The sequence below is a fragment of the Diabrotica virgifera genome, chromosome 3, assembly GCF_917563875.1.
Source record: "Diabrotica virgifera virgifera chromosome 3, PGI_DIABVI_V3a".
Lineage (NCBI taxonomy): Eukaryota > Metazoa > Arthropoda > Insecta > Coleoptera > Chrysomelidae > Diabrotica > Diabrotica virgifera.
This window is the reverse complement of record NC_065445.1, coordinates 274,650,903-274,672,227: the sequence shown is the minus strand read 5'-3', so window position 1 is coordinate 274,672,227 and position 21,325 is coordinate 274,650,903. Positions and strand designations below refer to the sequence as shown.

Genomic DNA, 21,325 nt, shown 5'->3' with positions numbered 1-21,325 from the left:
AAACGTTTGTTATTTATAGAAAAAGACAGCAAATAAAAAATAAGTCATTGATCTGATCGTTAATGGTTATTCTTTCATTTTTCCGACTGTATTTGTCGGACAAACATTTTTTCATAATATAAAGGTTGCTATTGACTAAGGACTAGTGTTAGGACAGGTGTGGGAGAGACTGATAAATTTGATGTGAAAGTAGGATTGCACCAAGGCTCGGTGCTTAGTCCTTATTTATTGTCATTAGTTTTGGACCAGATAACAGCGAAACTACAGGGTAGTATTCCATGGTGCCTAATATATGCTGATGATGTAGTGTTAATAGGAAATAGTGAAAGAGACTTAGAACAAAAACTGGAACAGTGGAGACAAGCTCTGGAGGAAAAAGGTTTAAAACTTAGTAGGACAAAAACAGAGTATGTACAGTAAGGTCTCGTTTTATGCAGTGGATACGTTCTACAGAAAAGCGCATAAAAAAGTCGCATAAAAAAAGACTTTACTTGCATTGAAAAATTAGGGATACGTTCCGTATTTTTCTAAAATCACATAAAATGGTGGACGTTTGTCCACCAAAAATTGTATGTGTTTGATGTTTTTTTCTTCATTAGGCCAAATAAAATCTTAAAGAAGGATTTAAAAACGCAAACTAACGATATTGAAATTGCAAAAACCTCATCTAATGAAACATAAAACTTTATGACAATTAAATGTTTCAATCCAGAAATCAAAATGTGCTGTTTATTATACTGCAACTTGAAATCAGCAACATATACACCCGGTTTCATAATCATCTTAAAGTGAACATTAACTAAAGTTCACTTTAACGTTGACATTTACCCATATGAATTGCATTAATAAAGGTACAAACTTAAAATTTAAAGTCCACTTTAGCTGATTATGAAACCGAGCGTTAAACTCTTAAATACTTAAACATTTAAATTTAATTTCCAAAGAATTACAGGTTATACCTTTCAATGCGAAACTCAGATTGATGTAATAGCTACATGCTACATCATGGAACAAGGGGAATAGCCGAATTGCAAACCCTCAGATTAATGACATCTGGATGGGAATAGTTAATATTAATTATACTAGTTAGCAATTTTCATTGTAAGGAAACTGATGGAAAAATACAGGAATAAAGAGACCAACGCTCATATGGTATTCATTGATCTTGAGAAAGCATATGATAGAGTTCCTCGAGAGATTCTGTGGTGGGCTCTCAATAAGAAAGGAGTCCCTGGCGAATATGTAAAGATTGTGAGAGATATGTATGAGGGAGTAACGACTAGTGTTAGGACAGGTGTGGGAGAGACTGATAAATTTCAGGTGAAAGTAGGATTGCACCAAGGCTCGGTGCTTAGTCCTTATTTATTCTCATTAGTTTTAGACCAGATAACATCGAAACTACAGGGTAGTATTCCATGGTGCCTAATGTATGCTGATGATGTAGTGTTAATAGGAAATAGTGAAAGAGACTTAGAACAAAAACTGGAACAGTGGAGACAAGCTCTGGAGGAAAAAGGTTTAAAACTTAGTAGGACAAAAACAGAGTATTTGGAATGTTCATTTAAAGATGGAGTTACTACAAATAAAATGGTATCTTTGGATGGTGAAATGATTGTGAAAAGCAATAGTTTTAAGTACCTAGGATCGGTATTACAGAGTAATGGAGACATAGATGGAGATGCATGCAGTAGAATTGGGGCTGGATGGATGAAGTGGAAAGAAGCGAGTGGTGTGTTGTGTGACAGAAAAATTCCAATGAAGTTGAAGGGAAAATTCTATAAAACAGCCATAAGACCGGCTATGATGCACGGAACTGAATGTTGGGCAGTGAAAAAGAAAGAGGAACAACGAATGCATGTGGCGGAAATGAGAATGCTTAGATGGATGAGTGGAGTGACAAAGAAGGATAAAATTAGAAATGAGTATATTAGGGGAAGTCTAGGTGTGGCACCAATTGATGCCAAAATGAGAGAGCATAGGTTAAGATGGTTTGGTCATGTTCAACGTCGAGCTGTTAATCACCCAATACGAAGAATAGCTGAAGTGCAGATTCCTGGAAGGAGTAGGAGAGGAAGACCAAAGAAGACCTGGGGGGAGACGATAAGGCAGGACATGTTGGTAAAGGGGATTAACATTGATATGACCCAAGATAGAATTGTGTGGAGAAATGCAATTAGGGAAGCCGACCCCGCATAGGGATAAGGCAAAGAGAATGATGATGATGACTAGTTATTAATAATAGAAATTTTTGGATGAAATACAAACCGCATAACTTCAAAATCGTATAAAAAAATCCGCATAAAAAGAGACCTTACTGTATGTGGAATGTTCATTTAAATATGGAGTTACTACAAATAAAATGGTATTTTTGCATGGTGAAATGATTGTGAAAAGCAATAGTTTTAAGTACCTAGGATCGGTATTACAGAGTAATGGAGAAATAGATGGAGATGCATGCAGTAGAATTAGGGCTGGATGGATGAAGTGGAAGGAAGCAAGTGTTGTGTTGTGTGACAGAAAAATCCCAACGAAACTGATGGGAAAATTCTATAAAACAGCCATTAGACCGTCTATGATGTACGGAACTAAAATATTGGACAGTGAATAAGAAAGAGGAACAACGAGTGCATGTGGCGGAAATGAGAATGCTTAGATGGATGAGTGGAGTGACAAAGAAGGATAAAATTAGAAATGAGTAGGTATATTAGGGGAAGTCTAGGTGTGGCACCAATTGATGCCAAAATGAGAGAGCATAGGTTGAGATGGTTTGGCCATGTTCAACGTCGAGACGTTAATCACCCAATATGAAAGAATAGCTCTGAAGTGCAGATTCCTGGAAGGGGTAGGAGAGGAAGACCAAAGAAGACCTGGGGGGAGACCATAAGGCAGGACATGTTGGTAAAGGGGATTAACAGTGATATGGCCCAAGATAGAATTGTGTGGAGAATCGCAATTAGGGAAGCCGACCCCGCATAGGGATAAGGCAAAGAGAATGCTGATGATATAAAGTTTGCTATTGAATAAACTTAAAAACAACCTGCTAGTTTTCACAATCATATAACTTGTCAGGATGACACGTTCCACAATTAAAATCACGTTCTACAATTGAAACTTCCCCTGTTCCAGTGTTCCCATACATCAAAGTTTGTCCGACTAGACACCGTTAAGCTAATAAGAAATTTTTAATTTGTTTATTAATCAACTTTTTTTTGTTACGCGGGACCCATGCTTATTATTCAATGTCACATCCGTGACGTTGATTTTCAGCAACCGATCAAAATGTCTTAGAAAATAATTTTATATAATTAAAAATTAATTTGCTGTTTTTTTGCAAATTATCAAAATCTTAACTGCTGCAGTTAAAACCAGGAATCGTGCGTTGTTTGTTATTATTTCCTTTGTTCGAAATACAAAGGTTAATTATATATGGACGGATTGTAGTTGCGTGATTGCCTGTTTTGAATGTTAAAAATCCCATTCAATTCCATTGAAATTGCTAATTTTTACAAAAAAAAAACGCTCCAATTCAATTTGATTAACGTGGCGATTATTTGATGAGCCATTCTATGCAAGGAAAACATGAATTGGCCATAAATATAACTATGTAAAAGATCTCTTGTTTCGGTACATTCAATTTAATATTGTTACGTAAGGTACACGACACACGATTTAAGAAAAAAATTTAGCCGAGTCAAATAAAATTTTTTAAAATGGCCTCGACCTTCTCAAGTCTATTACGCCAGTCAGTTCTATCCATTGCCACCTGTTCCCAGTTTGCTGCGCCTATTTTTCTACCATCCCCATCTGCACCATCCTTCCATCTCAGTTCTGGCCTACCCCTATTTCTACTTCTCACAGTTTGTGACATAAGGAATCTTCTTGGAGGGTTGTTTTGCTGTGATCTTGCTAGATGTCCTGTCCATCTTAGTCTTCTTATTTTTATAAGAGATACTACGTCTTTACCAACAAATATTGTATTATGTGTGGTATATATATATATATATATATATATATATATATATATATATATATATATATATATATATATATATATATATATATATATATATATATATATATATATATATCTGTGGTATATCTCGTAGTTGTATCTCCTCCTCCAAACACAATTTTCACAGATGTCACCGAATATTCTTCTCAGGCTCCTTCGTTCAAATATAAGCAGAAGGTTTTCATCTGGTTTGGAGTTAGTCCATGTCTCCGATCCGTATGTCTACACTGGTTGTATAAGGGTTTTGTATATGGTTATTTTGGTTTTTTGGCTTAAGTTTCTGCTTCTCATATGCCTACTCAGTTCAAAATAGCATTTGTTTGCTAGACTTATCCTTCTCTTGATTTCTTCCGTCATGACGTTCTTCTTGGTGATCAGGGAGCCTTAGTATGTGAATTTGTCCACCACTGTAAAGGTAGATTTATCAACCGTGAATTGATGATCGATGTTTGTGGCTCTACTGTTAAGTGTTGACGCCATCATCTTAGTTTTCTCCTCATTTATTTGCAGGCCCAGATTTTTTTAAACATTTGAGAAGGTGGTATACATTTCTTCTAGCTTGCGTGTTGTGCGGGCAACTAGGTCCACATCATCTGCATATGCCAAAATTTGGGATGATTTATAAAAAAAATCCTCTGTTGTCTATTCAGGCATCTCTGACTGCCTTTTCCAGAGCTATGTTGGAAAGGAGACACGCAAGCGCATCTCCCGTCGCAGCCCAACATGTGTTTCAAACGCCTGTGATTGTTCGCCCTGTATTTCGACTTTGCAAACGACTTTACGCATTGTAGCCTTAACCAATCTTATCAGTTTATCGGGAATATGGAATTCATCCATGGCTTCATACTACTTATGTCTTAGGACACTATCATAGGCTTATTTAAAATCTACAAAGGTTAATTATAGATATATGGACGGATTGTAGTTGCGTAATTGCCTGTTTTGAATGTTAAAAATCCTATTCAATTGAAGAGTTTGTTTGAAAAACAACACTTGTCCAAAAATTTAAATTTTAGCAAATCAAGAAAAACTTACCAGACATCTGTTGTTTTCTATAGAAATATCCAAATGTTCTATGTAGTTTACTCCGGACATCTGAGATTTTTACACAACTGAATGTGTCAGACGGATAAAGAAACTACTATTCTAAGAGAAGAATACATAAAGTCGAATTTGCGAAAAATGGACATGTGTTGTTTTTCAAACAAATGCTTCAATTCCATTGAAATTGCTAATTTTTACAAAAAAAAACGCTCGAATTCAATTTGATTAATGTGGCGATTATTTGATAAGCCATTCTCTACAAGGAAAACATGAATTGGCCATAAATATAACTATGTAAAAGATCTCTTGTTTCAGTACATTAAATTTAATATTGTTATGTAATGTAAGGTAACAATGCTCGAAAAAGCATTTGATAGAGTAAGACATGACTTATACTAGAACGTATGCAAAAAATCGGTTTAGATGGGAACTACATCATACTACTAAAAAACTTGTCTTCTTCTTCTTGTGCCACTCCTGTCGGAGATTGGAAATCATCAAGGCTATCCTGACCTTGTTTACAGCTGACCTAAAAAGTTCATTAGTGGTGCAGCCAAACCACTCTCTCAAATTCCGCAACCATGAGATTCTTCTACGGCCTGGATTCCGTTTTCCTTCTATTTTTCCTTGCATTATATTTTGAAGTAATGTGTATTTGTGTCCTCTCATCAGGTGACCCAAATATACGAGTTTTCTTCATTTTATCGTTAACAAAATTTCTGGGTCTTTTCCTATCCTTCGTATTGCTTCAAAGTTTATAACCCTTTCATCCCAACTTATTTTCAGCATTCGACGGTAACACCACATCTCGACATTTTCAATATTTTTTATGTGGTTCTGTTTGAGAGTCCACGCCTCTATACCGTATAATAGCCACTTAGAGGGATGCTTATATCTCTGTTGCAGAAGAATTTTCTCATCTTTGTGAGGCAAATACAGAGCTAACTAGAAGAATGAAGAGGACAAATCGCTTCTAATTAGTTTTAAGTGTTTAATTGGTGTTTAAGTAAAAGCAGAGCATAGTTGCAGTATGTTTATTAGATTGATTGAAGAAGGCTATAAAAGGATTGCGAGGTGATAAAGAACATCAAACAAGAAAGCTGAAATATTTGTGCCACATTACCAGAGGTGCGAAATACGAGATATTGAGGCTTATAATGCAGGGTAAGATTTATAGGTAGAAGAATTTCGTGGCCGAGAAACTTAAGAGAGTGGTATAGTTGCATCTCAGTATATCTCTTCAGAGCAGCCGCCAATAAGGTACGTATAGCCGTGATGATAGCCAAACCCCGATAGGGGAAGAAACTAGGAGAAAAAGAATTTATTAGAATGGACAAGAGAACGCCGTAGGGCAAACTTTGGAATTTCAGTAACTTCTAGATCAAAATTGCTTATAAAAACGGAATAAAAAATCCACAAGGAAAAATAATTTATTGTACCATTAATCACAAAAAATTTGTTAAAATCCTTTACAACAATAATTTGAAAAAATCCCTTTCGGACTACATCATAAAGGATTCATCATGAGTGCTGTTAACAGGTTTTTCATGCTTGAGCCACCAAAGTATAGGGGTGAAAATCCTTTAAATGTTGTACACTTATAGAGAATTTACATGTTTATATGAAATTAAGTGTGATGATTAAAATATTCCTAGATTTTACATCAGGCAACATAGGATTCCACCACAACACGTGGCTTGCTCGTAACGAGGGGCAGAACCTCTCATTACGGACTCTAAATAGCAACTGAGTGCCAGAGTCGTAATGAGGAGCAGAACATCACATTCCTGACTCCAAATAGCACATCTCAGTCTCAGCTAGTAACTCACTGTAGCAAGTTAAAGAATCTATAAAGCCAGTGTAAGACCAATACATATGCATCAGGAATTAGACCCGTTACAGAAACAACACAAAGACCACTGGAGTCGGCAGAGATGAGAGTACTAGTGTTGCCCAAATGCAATACCAAGACGAGACTTAGACAGTCTTGGTCTTGGTCTTGCAACAGTACACCTGGTCTTGGTCTTGGTATTGCGCTCCAGGTCTTGGTCTTGGTCTTGGTCTTGCAGCAAGAGTCTTGCAAGTCTCGCAGTTGCCCATTAGCCTATTACACATCTTAGAACAACGTAACAGAGTAGGTAAATTTTAAGCTTGAATTATTTATTCGTTAACAATGTCGCTGTAATAATATTGTTGCTAGAAGGTAAATTGTCGTTATACCTATAGGTACCGGTTACCGTACCGGTACCAATGAGTGTACCAATCAAACTGTCTTTTTTTCTCAAAGTTCGTATCATCCTGTGGAATATTCTAGCCTTTATAAGATACTGAAATTAAAACCCTATTACAGCCTGATATTTTCTTAACATTCTGTTTTTTTTATTCATTCGCTTATGTTGGATGACAACAAAGTTAGGTATTTTAGTAGCCATGTTTTTCATCAATACAAGCTGTTTTGAAATAACTATGGCAAAATTTAAGGGGTAATTCTAAATACACCGGTTACACGTATGTAGGTATGCGCGCCGTTGGTGAATATTAAAATCTTAATTGTATGTCAAAATTGCGTAATAACTACATCTTCAAACCTAACAAATTTCATTTGCATATCTCAACCGGTTTTAGAGCAATAAATAATTCGTTAATTTGTAAGAACCATTTTAACATCCCCTATTTCGGAAACGAAGCATTTGCGAACATACGTTTAAAAGCAAACTGTCATTACTTTTTCGTGCAGAGTAATTACCCCTTCAAGTTTGCCATACTTATTTAAAAACACCCTATATTGATGAAAAACATGGCTAGCTAAAAAAGTACCTAACTTTTTATTATCCAACATAAGCGAATGAATCAAAAAACAAAATGTTAAGAAAATATGAGGCTATAGTTGGGTTTTAATTTTAATATTTTATAAGCTAGAATATTCCATAGGGTGATGCGAACTTAGAGAAAAATAAACACAGTTTGATTGGTACACCCGGTATACAATGACAAATTACCTGCCTAGCAATAGTATTATTACAGCGATATTGTTAAAGAATAAGGCTATAACATATTAAAAAAACACTTCAATCGGACAACAGGTTTAGGAAATTCAAGACATCAAAAATGACCCGTTTTTAAGGTGGTGCGTTAATTTCTTGGAGTAGTGTATCACCAACACAAAGAGTAACAAAAGAACAGTCGATTAATAAAACAAATGACCAATTTAATTTAACTACAGAAAAAACTGCTATAAATGTGCTTTTGTTTTGCATACATTTCACTGTAAATATTTCTTTGTTCAATGCCTCGGTAGACAGTATATCTTTATTAAATATTTCGTTATTTTGTTTACACGTTATGTATAGCCGGCATTATCTGCATTAATGTATCTCGTTATTAATACTTTTAAGTATTAGCCGCATTCTTTCAGCAAATTTTGTCTAACTGAATGAGGTCATTGCACAATCAACAGAAAAAATATACATAATAGTCTTACTATTCTATATACCGATAAGATAAATGTTTGTGGTGTTTAAATTCCTAGAAAACTAATGAGCAAAAAAATTAATTACTTATTAGGTATATTTTTATCAGCTACAGATTTTTAACAACATTATTGTCCGCGCCGCAAGATCGCCACGCAAGAATATTAATTTATGAATAAAGGCCGGCTATTCTCAAAACCTGGACAATTAATTTCAGAGCGAAGAAGTCGTCTGCTGGGAAAGCATGTAAAAATATTTTATTTTTGCATTGTAATAATGATCTCGGAGTACGTGTCAAATGTGTCAAGTGTTATTTTAATAGATATTTTGATTCGCTATGTATGTTTGTGGTATTATTCGTAATGCGCAAAAGACCAATTTTCCAAATTTATGTTAAATTTTTTTTGCCTCTCATAGAGTATCTAAAAATATTCCCGAACTAATATACTCTCTAAAACGACCCTCAGTTATAACTGCAAGACGCAAGAGTCTTGCAGGCTTAGTCTTGTTCTTGCTCAAATCTTGCACGTTAAGTCTTGGTCTTGGTCTTGCTCAAATTAGGCGGTCTTGGTCTTGGTCTTGCAAAAACGCAAGAACAAGACCAAGACCGATTTTGGGCAACACTAGAGAATACTGAGAAGAATTACCGGAAATACGTTGAGAATAATTGATGGATTCGACCGTTACTTGATGGAAGTTCATTTTATCTCACAATAAAACACTGAAAAACGTTTGTTTTCTATACTTCCATAAAATTTATTACAACTATGTGACTACAGCTGTTTAGGCAGAGTACCTTTCTCAAGTGATTTAGATTACTATGGGTTTGCCTTTTTAAGTCTTTAACTGAAGAGGTTGAGGAGTTGGGAGCTGTTTGTCTCGAGTTGGTCATTCAGAATTATATCTGTATTTTTTAATTTATTAATTTCCATAGATTCTAAAAAAGATAGCTTAAGGCCTTTATTTTGGATATGCAGAATTTGAAACTCTTCATTGAAAGAATGATTATGATCTAGAAGGTGAAGTGCGTATGTAGAAGTGTCTGTTTTTCTATTGTTGAAAGCCCTTTTGTGTTCTGCTATCCGTTTGTCAAAAGTTCTGCCAGTTTTACTGATGTACGTTTTCGGACAGTCACCACAAGTTAGTTTGTACACACCACTCTGTAGTTGCTTTCTCTTTCGGCTTTTATTGTTCTTAATATATTTGCTTAAGTTGTTGTTAGTTCTGAAAGCTGGTATTATTCCTTTCTGTTTTATGTATCTGGCTATTTTTGTTGTTTCCTAGAATTTGACATCCTAGATTCTAAAGTAAGAACTGAAGTAGATAATATAATAGACAAAAAATTTAATCCACAGTGTAAAAAACTAAATAATCTAATTGGCAATAGTAAAAAACTCAATACTCATACAACAAATTTTTCACATCATAGTTTTTTCAATAGATTTATAAACTTAACAGATACTGAATTCAATAATAGTGAGATAGAACTTTTAGAGAAAGGATGCAAACACAATTTGCCTCAACATAATAATCAAAAAAATTTAGAATATTTAGGTGTAGAATGTGAAGTAGCGTTAAACAAAACTGCTAAGAACATAGAAAAAAGAAAAAAGTATCATTGCGAAATCTGTCACCGATGTATGTAGTGAAACTAATAATTCCTGTTATAGCCGTTTCAATTAAAAATAAATCAATAAAACATGACATAATATTTACAAAAGCAGACAAAGGTAACACTACTATTGCTATCGACAAAAGAGACTATAATAACAAAACAATAGAATTTTTAACTAACCAAAACAGTACACCACTAAACAAAGATCCCACAGAAAAATACCGAAAACAAATTAAACTAGCCATTGAAAATTCAAAATCAATACTAAATCCAACAGAACAGAAATACTTTAATATTATGAACCCACAACCTCCTAAATTATACTCCTTTATTAAACTACACAAACCTGACCACCCAATAAGGCCTGTAGTTTCTTTTTATATAGCTCCGTCATATAAACTTTCAAAAAAACTGTCAGATATTATTACAGAATACACTAAATTTTCAGCTAAATTCACCGTAAAAAATACACTAGAACTAGTTAATAAAATACAACATTTTCAATTGCCCAACAACTCCAGACTAATTTCATTTGACGTAAAAAATCTTTTTCCTAGTGTTCCTCTTACAGAAACTTTTGTTTTAGTTAAAAATCTTTTAGACCATAATAGTACAAATCCGATCATTACATCTGAAATTTTACACCTCCTTGAAATTTGCATAAATCAAGACTATTTTGAATTCAATAATCAAATATACACAAACAACAGTGCAGGACTTATTATGGGTAATCCTCTAAGCCCATTACTATCAGATATATTTATGAACCAACTTGAAACAACAATTTCTAAACATCCCGTATTTAAACAGTTCTTATATTGGTGGGGATACGTGGATGATATACTAGTATGCTTTACAGGAACTAACAGACAATTTGACCAATTTCTATCATACATTAATTCACTTCATAGTAATATTGAGTTTACAATAGAAACAGAACAGAATAATTCCATAAACTTTCTAGATGTAACGATTACCAGACTACACAACAAACATGAGTTCTCCGTTTATCATAAACTTACCCATACTCACACAACTATACACAATTCATCATCCCATCCTACACAACACAAATTAGCAGCCTACCATAGCATGATACATAGACTGACAGAAATTCCCATGACAAAAAATAACTTCGAGATAGAACTAAACATCATTAAACAAATAGCAGTAAACAACGGCTATAACGAACAAACAGTTAACAAAATTTTAAATCAAAAACTCCATAAGAAAGCCCTGAAATTAGTGTATCCACCACCACAGAAAGAACCCAGTACCTTCTGCTCTCTCACATATACTGGCAAGATAACAACAAAAATAGCCAGATACATAAAACAGAAAGGAATAATACCAGCTTTCAGAACTAACAACAACTTAAGCAAATATATTAAGAACAATAAAAGCCGAAAGAGAAAGCAACTACAGAGTGGTGTGTACAAACTAACTTGTGGTGACTGTCCGAAAACGTACATCGGTCAAACTGGCAGAACTTTTGACAAACGGATAGCAGAACACAAAAGGGCTTTCAACAATAGAAAAACAGACACTTCTACATACGCACTTCACCTTCTAGATCATAATCATTCTTTCAATGAAGAGTTTAAAATTTTGCATATCCAAAATAAAGGCCTTAAGCTATCTTTTTTAGAATCTATGGAAATTAATAAACTGAAAAATACAGATATAATTCTGAATGACCAACTCGAGACAAACAGCTCCCCACTCCTCAACCTCTTCAGTTAGAGACTTAAAAAGGCAAACACATTGTAAATTATATCACTTGAGAAAGGCACTCTGCCGAAACAGCTGTAGTCACATAGTTGTAAATAATAAATTTTGTGGAAGTAGAGAAAACAAAAGTTTTCAGTGTTTTATTGTGAAATTCGCTGAGAGATCGAAAGAGGCGTAAAGACATTAAAAGACAGTGTAACAGACAGTGTACAATGTATAAACGAATGGACACTAAATAGAAAAAAGAATGGAATAACCACATAAGCAGAATGGGGGAGACACGTGTGATCAAAATAGAAAGAGATAAATCGCCAATCGGTAGAAAAAGATCAATCAATCAGAAAGACAATCTTCCATAGGGGAAATTTTATATCAATCCGCCAATTAACAAGGAGAATTGCTTATAAAGAGGAAGAAGAAAAACCATGTAAAACCTGTTAACAGCACTAATGATGAACTCTTTAGTTGGAGAACGTTCTGTGATGTAGCCAGAAAGGATTTTTTTAAATTAAATATACCTTATAAAGGAATTTAACTAATTTTTTGAGATAAAAAACTTCCACTTCATTTATTTTACATTTGCGAACACCTATTATAGTAAATAAACTTTAAACCGCATAGCCCCCTCTACCCATCATGCTACACCACTTCTAGTTATCGTTTTTTGAAGGTTGCCTCTCCTAAGTACTGCTGGATAATAATTTTGCATTGGCTTCGCTGGTCGATGTCGATGTCGATTCAGTTTTTGTTCGTCGGCTTTTGAGACGTATCTCCATCAATCGCGACCTCTGAGTTCGTTTCGTATAATGTGCTTTATCTTCCTCAGGGATTAAAAGTCAGTTTCTGGGATTTGAAAAAAACATAATAGGTATGGTTGAGTTTATATTATTTCTCATATTTTATAGATGTTTGTTTTTCCAACTTGCGTAAAGTACGAGCAACGAGCCACAAGTTCCACAGTATGACATAAATACACAAATCGTCCTATTAGAGGTAAAACTCACTAACTACACTTTTCAAAAAGTGGAGAAAAATGGATTTAAAGGTACAAATTGTTTTTTAAATTCACCTGACTTGAATTTTGAAATTTTGTTAATGCAACTTTAAAGAATAAATAAAAACAGATATTTTTAGCCATGTTTTATCACAGGAACTATAATATAATCAATTTTAGATCAATTTTTATACTTAATGAGTTTTTCCATGAACACAATTATTGAATATTGATATCCTGTTAGAGGTAAAACTCTTTTTTTTCTTCCTTATTGGCTTTGGATTACTTGCTCCATTCAGCCACGGTAGATAATAAATTACTGTTTGCTTCCAAATATAATAAGATTAGAGGTAAAACTCACTAACTACACTTTGTACGTACTTGATGAGTTTTTCCATGAACACAATTATTGGATATTGAGAAGTTAATGAATTTGTCTGCATAAAATTTCGCTGACTTACAAATAACAAACTATCAAAATAACAGTCTATTATTTAAAAAATGAACAATAAGTTTCGTTCTTTGAAATAAATGCAATTCTTTCGGCATTTATGACAACCACAAAAGTCTCCTGGTTAATCGCAAAATGGATTATGTTACCCTTTATGTAAGCTATTACTGTTACAAATAAATTTAAGCTCATATTTCTTTAATCAATCGCCGAGCAGATAATGCACACAAATATAATGAACAGTTTCAACGATACCATATTATACACATCAGTCTCCTGCTTAATGCGCAAAATACATTATGTTATCTAATGTATTCTTTAAAAGATCACTAAGTGCCGATTCGGCATTTCAGATTGTAAGGAAACATTCACTTAGTACAATAAAAAGTTTTAATGAGTTTTACCCTGAAACCGAAATTCACAACATTGCACTCCAAACTGTAAGGAAAAATTCACTAAGTGCAATAAGAAGTTTTAATGAGTTTTACCCTGACACCGAAATTCACAATAATGCACTTAGTGAATTGTACCATAAATTATCTCAGCAATTAGAAGGGTTAGAGCCCAGTTGACTTCTCCAGTCAATTGATGAAAATGTCAAAATCTCAAAAAGTGCACATAGTGCGTTTTACCGCTAATAGGACGAAATTATAGAAAGCAAGACAAAGACAAGTTCAAACTTTGTTCATAGACTAGTATTCAACTTTATTTATTCACATGATGAGTTTAATAAATATTTTTTATGCCTTACATGATTGAGAGTTAACCACAATTGAAAAATTGGAAATTTTTTACTTGACTCCTCGATCTACAGATCTGAAAATACAAGTTTTCACAAAAAAATCTTCCTAAATTGTGTCTACACAATAGTGACAACTTGGACATTTTATATACTTTTAAAATTAAAAACTTTAAACCAGATGGGAATGCTAAGGAAATATTCATGATACTATCACCGCAGAATGAGTATATCGTGTAATATTTATACTCTCTTTGAACAGTAATAATTAGCACCGTATTTATGACCCAGCTGATAACCTCTCGAACTAATCGACCCATGCAACGAAGACTATCGTAACTCAAAAAACGTTACATTTGACTTACTATAATGGTATTATTATTCATATTCATATTCATTCAAAGCTTATTTTAAGCTTTATTTGATGGAAAAGTATGATAAATCAGGTATGAATTTTAAGGCAACCAGTAAAGCATTTGCATGTGTAGATACCTACAGTGCTAGTCAAAAGTCCGTACCCCCCCTCTTATCTTTTGAACGGTTATACCTATAATAGTGAAATTTGGAGGGAGGAAATAAACGGACGTAAGCTTCTTAACTAGTCATGACAGGTGACGTAATAGTGACAGATGACGTTACAAGGCCACTGTGACCGATAATTTTAAATGGGACCTTATGGCAAGTGATACCTCGTTTGGAAGGTATTGAAAATACCTATTCAGTCATACTAATTTTGTTTGAGTTTAAGCTAATTTTAATGTACAAATGAAATAAATATAAAATTGTAGTTTCGCATTTAATTAATAAAAATTCAAAATTCCGCCTATGATTACTTGTCAAACAGGTTGACGTTGACGTAAAAACTACTAGAGAATTAAAAAACGTCAACTTTTTTGACAAAAAAATCCATAGGCGGACATTTGAATTTTTATGAATTAAATTCGAAACTACAATATTATATTTATTTAATTTATTCACCAAAATCAAAATCAACTTAAACCAAAAAAAAATTAGTATGACTGAATAGGTATTTTAAATACCGTTCAAACGAGGTATCACTTGCCATAAGGTCCCATTTAAAATTATCTGTCACAGTGGCGCTGTAAAGTCATCTGTCACTATTACGTCACCTGTCATGACTAGTTAAGAAGCTTACGTCCGTTTATTTCCTCCCTCCAAATTTCACTATTATAGGTATAACCGTTCAAAAGATACTAGGGGGGGTACGGACTTTTGACTAGCACTAGTAAGTTTACTGACCCACGACCCACACTCCTGCAAGCGAAAACTATAGTAAGTTGAGTTACTGTAGTCTTCGTTGCAAGAAACAGCGGAAGGTATTCCAAGTTTGAGTTAAACTGTTTGACTTACTATAGTTTCCTCTAGTTAGACTCTAATTTTAGTTATTCCGATTAATATACGCAAACAATACACAGTGTTTCAATGTTTCAAATTATCAAAGGTAAAGCGATTACAAATATTACTATTTCGCATTATACATTATACAATGTTTCACACAGCCAACGGTCAATAGACAATAAGAAGTAGCTTGAAAACAAAAAACCTCTATTGTTATAGAAATGTTTTTTATTACAATTTTTTAAATAGTACTGTTTTGCTTCAATAAATCTGTTACTAGTAAGTCTAGTCTAGAATAAGTATTTTTTCGGTAACTGTTTCGACGAAAACTATGGTAAGTCTACAAAATTTAGCAAAAAATCTGTTTTTTGTTATGTTTGATCTGTGAAATCCCTTAAAACTTTTTATACATAATATAACAGAAATTTAAATTTGTAAGACGTATTTCTTCCAAAGATAACGTCATTTAGGTACTGTTACTAAGTCTAGATAAGTATTATTTTTTCCTTTACATGAGCTTAGTTAGATCCAACTTGGAATACGGAGTTTTAATATGGAATCCTATTTATTTTAAATATTCCAACGTTATCGAAAGGGTTAAAAAATATCTAAAATTTTTAACTTTCAAAGTTACAGGAACATATCCCCAAAGGGGTTGTGATTATGTCGCTTTGTTAGACAGTTTTAATTTTATTTCATTAGAAATGCGTAGGAGTCAATCTGCGATATTATTTTTGCATAAACTATTAAATGGTGGAGTTGACTGTCCTAATTTACTAGCCCAAATCGATATCTTTGTTCCTCGGATCCAGCTCGATCTAATAATACATTTGTGTGTGAAAAATCCTACACGAATAATGTTGAAAGCACCAATCAACTTAATGTGCAGAAACGCAAACAAACTATCTAATAATTATTGTGATATCTGCTGTTGTAGTGCTTATGAATTAAAAAAAAACAAGTGTCGAGCTAAGGTATTTCATTTTAGTGTTTTTTTTTTCTTTATAACGTATATTTGTTTTCTTTTTTTTTGTATTTATTTGTTTGCATGAGAATTGTTTCATATGCATATCTTATGTTGTTAATAGTTCTATAGTTAATTATTATTTCTTCACTTTCATACAGTAATGCTTCTTCAAAAATGAATTCACTATATACATTGAATAGTAATGGAGACAGAATACAGCCCTGCCTAACTCTTCTCCTAATTTCAATTTCTGAACTGGGTTCGTTATTTATTACAATGTGTGCTCTTTAATTCCAGTAAAGGTTTGTTTTTATTATAAGTCCTTTTTGTCTTTTTTGTTTTTAGAATTTGACTAATTTTGCATGTCCCTACTTTATCAAATGCTTTTTCAAAATCAACGTAAAAACATTCATATACATTATTTCATTAATAATTGTCCATATAGTAACTGGAGAAACCTTAGCACAAAATACAAATATTTAACCTAAAACGCTTAAATAAAATGTGGTTCCTTACTGAGTTACAGGGTGTTTTGTCTAAATATTTAAAAACTATTTTTGATCAGCATTTTAAAACTATTCGACGTATCCTTTTTATACTTGGAAGAAAGTGCGACTACTATACACCCTACTAAATTGTGATAAGCAAACGTTTATAGCTACTACCAGAGGCGTACGACAGGGGATAGTGAATGGTTGACCCTTCTCAAATTCTACGTCACTGGAGGAATTACTACTTTAGTACCATTTTTAGATTCTTCAATACTTTCTACGTACATAATATACTCTGCATTGGTAACGATAAAGTCATTAGTTTTCGAGATATTTGAAGTTAAATATGAAACGGCACAGTTATTTTAATTAATTTGCGATATGATTCATATTATTATGATTAAAATTTAAAAATTATTTGTACCCAGTACTTTAAAACTATTTGGCGTATCCTTATCATATTTGACAGAAAGTGTATGTACTGTACACCCTACTAAATTAAGATAAATAAACGTTTCTAACTACTACCAGAGGCGTACGACAGGGAATAGTAGCTGGTTGACCCTTCCCAAATTCTACGCCACTGACGAAATTGCTATTTTAGTGTAATTTTTTGATTTTACAATACTTTTTATGTAAATAATATACTCTTAATTCGTAACGACAAAATGATAAGTTTTCGAGATATTTGAAATTAAAAATGAAGCGACACAATACATTAATCAAAATAACCGTGTCGTTTCATTTTTAACTTCAAATATCTCGAAAATTAATGACTTTATCGTTACAAATAAAGGGTATATTATTTTTATAAAAGATATTGGAAAATCCAAAAATTGAACTAAAATAGCAATTGCGCCAGTGGCGTAGAATTTGGAAAGGGTCAACCATTCACTTTCCCCCGTCGTACGCCTCTGGTAATAGCCAGAAAAGTTTGTTTAACATAGTTTAGTAGTTTGTACAGTACCTATACTTTCTGCCAAGTATGAAAATGATACGTCGAACAGTTTTAAAATTCTGAACAAAAATAGTTTCTAAATTTTTAGATAAAACACCCTGTAACTCAGTAAGGAACCACATTTGATATGTGTTTTAGGTTACATCTTCATATTTTGTGCTAAGGTTTCTCCAGTTACTATATGGACAATTGTTAATGAAACACCCTGTATAAAAATATTCACATTCATATACATGAATCCGTGACCTGTCACATTAAAAGCAAAAAATAACGTCTCTCTGGTTCCTAGTTCGTTTCTGAACCCAAACTGTATCTATTGCTGCTTCCAGTTTTTTATTTATACGGCCATGCATTACTTTGATCTGATGATCATTATTTAATAATCATCTGATTTGATTCGCTTATTTCGGCCTCATTATTGTTTGGTTCCAGTCCGGTTTATGATTGTATTTCATTGATATTTTCATTTGGGCTTAGTAGTACCTCAAAGTATGAGGCTCACCTCCTAATTTTTCTAGGTAAGTCACCTATTAGCGTGCCTTCTTTACTTCTTTAGAAGATGCGATTCCGGAATCAGTATCTTTATAGATACCGGTCCCCAAATTTGGTATCTATCTTTGTAAAAATTCGTAATCTCTTTGTTTATCATAATGTTTATTTCCTAGTATTCTCGTTTCTTTTTTCTGCAGGTCTGTTTTGCATTTTCTTTGCTGCTTCATAACTCTTCCTCGTTTGTGTTGTGTTCAGTATATTTATTTGTATTTTAGCTTGTCTTCGAGCTATTTAGCTTCTAATTCTTTTGTACATTCCGTATCAAACCAATATTTACTGTTTGCTTTGTTTATTTTTCCTACTGTATTTTCTGTTGCTTTCTTTATTATCTTCTCTATTTTCTAATCCGGTACTTTTATTTTCATCTTTTTCTGAACAAAGGCGTCTTTTGTCTCCAACTATCATGTGTGTTTCTTCTTGAAATCATTGTAGTTAGTCACACCGTAAAAACTAGACTTTTTAGTACGTTCTTTAAAGGTAAAATATTGCAAAACCTCTAAATTTTAAAGAACCGCTTGGATTGACATGAAATTTTGCACACATAGCTAACAAGGCAAAGAAAAAAAGTGATATTGTGCCGATGTGTGCTTTTTTGCCCTAGGGGTGAGTTTCACCCCCTTTTGGGGGTGAAAAATATATGTTCGAAATGGATAAAATGACTAATTCTAAGCAACTTTTGTTCTATAAAGTTTTTTCACCAAAACTTATTTATTTATTTATAAAATAATACTTTTCGGGTTATTTGCGAGTGAATTCCAAATCGAATATTTTAACGTGCCATAACCAAAAACGAAGCACTTTTTCGGGGAAAACTCATTTGAAGTTTTTTAAAGTGTTTAAAAAATGCTTATTTTTGTTTTAAAAAAAAATTTTTAGCATCAAAAGTAAACAAGTTACGCTCAAAATAAAGTTGGTCCCTTTTTCGGGAAAATCACCCCCTAATTAGCATTTGAAATGAACTTAATTGTTACCACTTCACAAGTTTTTTACTCGCGTACGTATTGATCATAATAATATGATCTGTAAGTTTCATCGGTAAGTCCTTATATTTGAAAGAGTCACTTATCACGAGTGTATGTAAATTTAGAAACACCGAAACCAATTTTTGTCTTACAGAAAAACAAAAAATATAAAATATTTAGAAAAGTAAAGCTGACTTTTTTTATTGTTTAAGATTTTTGGTATCTCTAACAAAATTTTTAAGTTATTTTTTAATACACTTTGAATCGATGAAACTTACAGATCATATAAACACAACTTAAGTAAAGTAACTTGTGAAGGTGTAACGATTAATTTCATTTAAGTTGCTAATTGGGGGGTGATCATCCTGATTTTTGTTTTTTCAAAACAAAAGGGACCAACTTTATTTTGAGAGTAACTTGCTTACATTTGATGCTAGATTTTTTTTATAAAAACAGAAATAAAGCTTTTTTTAAACATTTTAAAAACGTTGAAATGTGTTTTCCCCTTCATTATTTGGATATTTCACATTGAATTATTCTATTTGGAATTTTTCGAATATGAACCTATTTTTCATTAGCTATAACTCTGCTTTTGCTAGGTATAGAGACCTAATATATACACCGTTTTTTTCACTTTTTGATAGGCTATAATTTTGCTAAGAATATTTTTTCCGACAAAATGCTTACGTTTTGAGTTATTTGCGAAAAACCGTCTAAAAACGTGGTTATTTTGTTGAAAAATGAACATATTCACTTGCAAATAACTCGAAAAGTATTGATTTGGTGAAAAAACTCTATAGAACAAAAGTTGCTTAAAATTAGTCAGTTTATCCATTTCGGGACTTATCTTGGACATATATTTTTTCACCTGGGGTGAAACCCACCCCCAGGGCAAAAGCACACATCGGCACCATATCACTTTTTTTCTTTGACATGTTCATGTTAGCTATGCGTATGCCAAATTTCATGGCAATCCAATCGGTTCTTTAAAATTTACAGCAAAAACCGTGAAAGAATGTACTATTTATTTGATTTCTATTTATACACACACCCAAACTTTATGGAATCATCTGATATTTCTTATTATTTCGTGCGAATTTAAAAAAAAACGAACGCACGAAGTCAAACGTAATTTATTTTAAAGCAATTTAATAACAATTAATTAATAATAAATACGTAACAATTAAATAAAACAATAAAGTATTTAACAAACAAATTAAAACCAGTTGTTTTAAAGTCAATAGAATAAAAAATTTCAATGTAAAACTAATAATGTTTAAATTGTTTTTATTTTTTTTTAATTTTTTTTTGGTAGTCAGTGTTATCACATCTAGTCCTTATGCAAGCTTCAGTTTGCGTGGGCACGCTCCTAATCAAATTATCAACATTTTGTTGTGGTAGGTTGCTCCATCCTTTAAGAGCAGCTTGTACTAGCCGTGCGGTGTTTTGTGGATTATCCCGGCGAGCTCTAATTTTTCTTTTAAGCATATATCACAAATACTCTATAGGGTTAAGCTCGGGTGAGCAAGCCGTCCACTCCAAATAAGGGATAACTTCTGCTTCAATTATGTCTCTAGTCACTCTAATGGTATACATGTATATGTATATGCAGGTCCATTATCATGCATGAAAATTAAATTTTCTCCTGTTGCATCTCTCCAGAGCCTAACTACAGGTTATCAACATACCTGTGAGCAGTTAAAGTTGATTGGATGAAAACTAAAGAAGTTTTTTTACGGATCACAATTCCTCTCCAGAACAGTATACTTCCCCTTGTATATTTGTGAATAGATCTGACAGTTTTCTTTCTTGATTGTCTTCTTCGACCTCTAAGTACACGATTTCGTGGGTCATCTGACTTTAAACCAACCCTGACTTTTTCTGAAAATAGCACATTTTGTCAATTCCCAATGTTCCAGTTTTGGTGGTGAAGACACCAATTTAGGCGACCAATCTTGTGCTGCCTGGATAACTCGGGAG

General features: G+C 33.0%; 1 protein-coding gene across 3 annotated transcripts in view; it reads left to right on the top strand.

Moving 5' to 3' along the window:
* Positions 1 to 21,325, top strand: part of LOC126881725 (NADPH--cytochrome P450 reductase) — a 217,556-nt gene that overhangs the window by 86,583 nt on the left and 109,648 nt on the right. The window contains exon 1 of one of the 3 annotated variants that reach the window (XM_050646179.1): positions 12,525 to 12,740. The exons of the other annotated variants lie outside the window; for them this stretch is intronic. The gene's annotated coding sequence lies outside the window, so the exon portion shown is untranslated. Of the gene's footprint in view, positions 1 to 12,524; positions 12,741 to 21,325 lie in introns of those variants that run through there. 3 annotated transcript variants of the gene reach the window in all.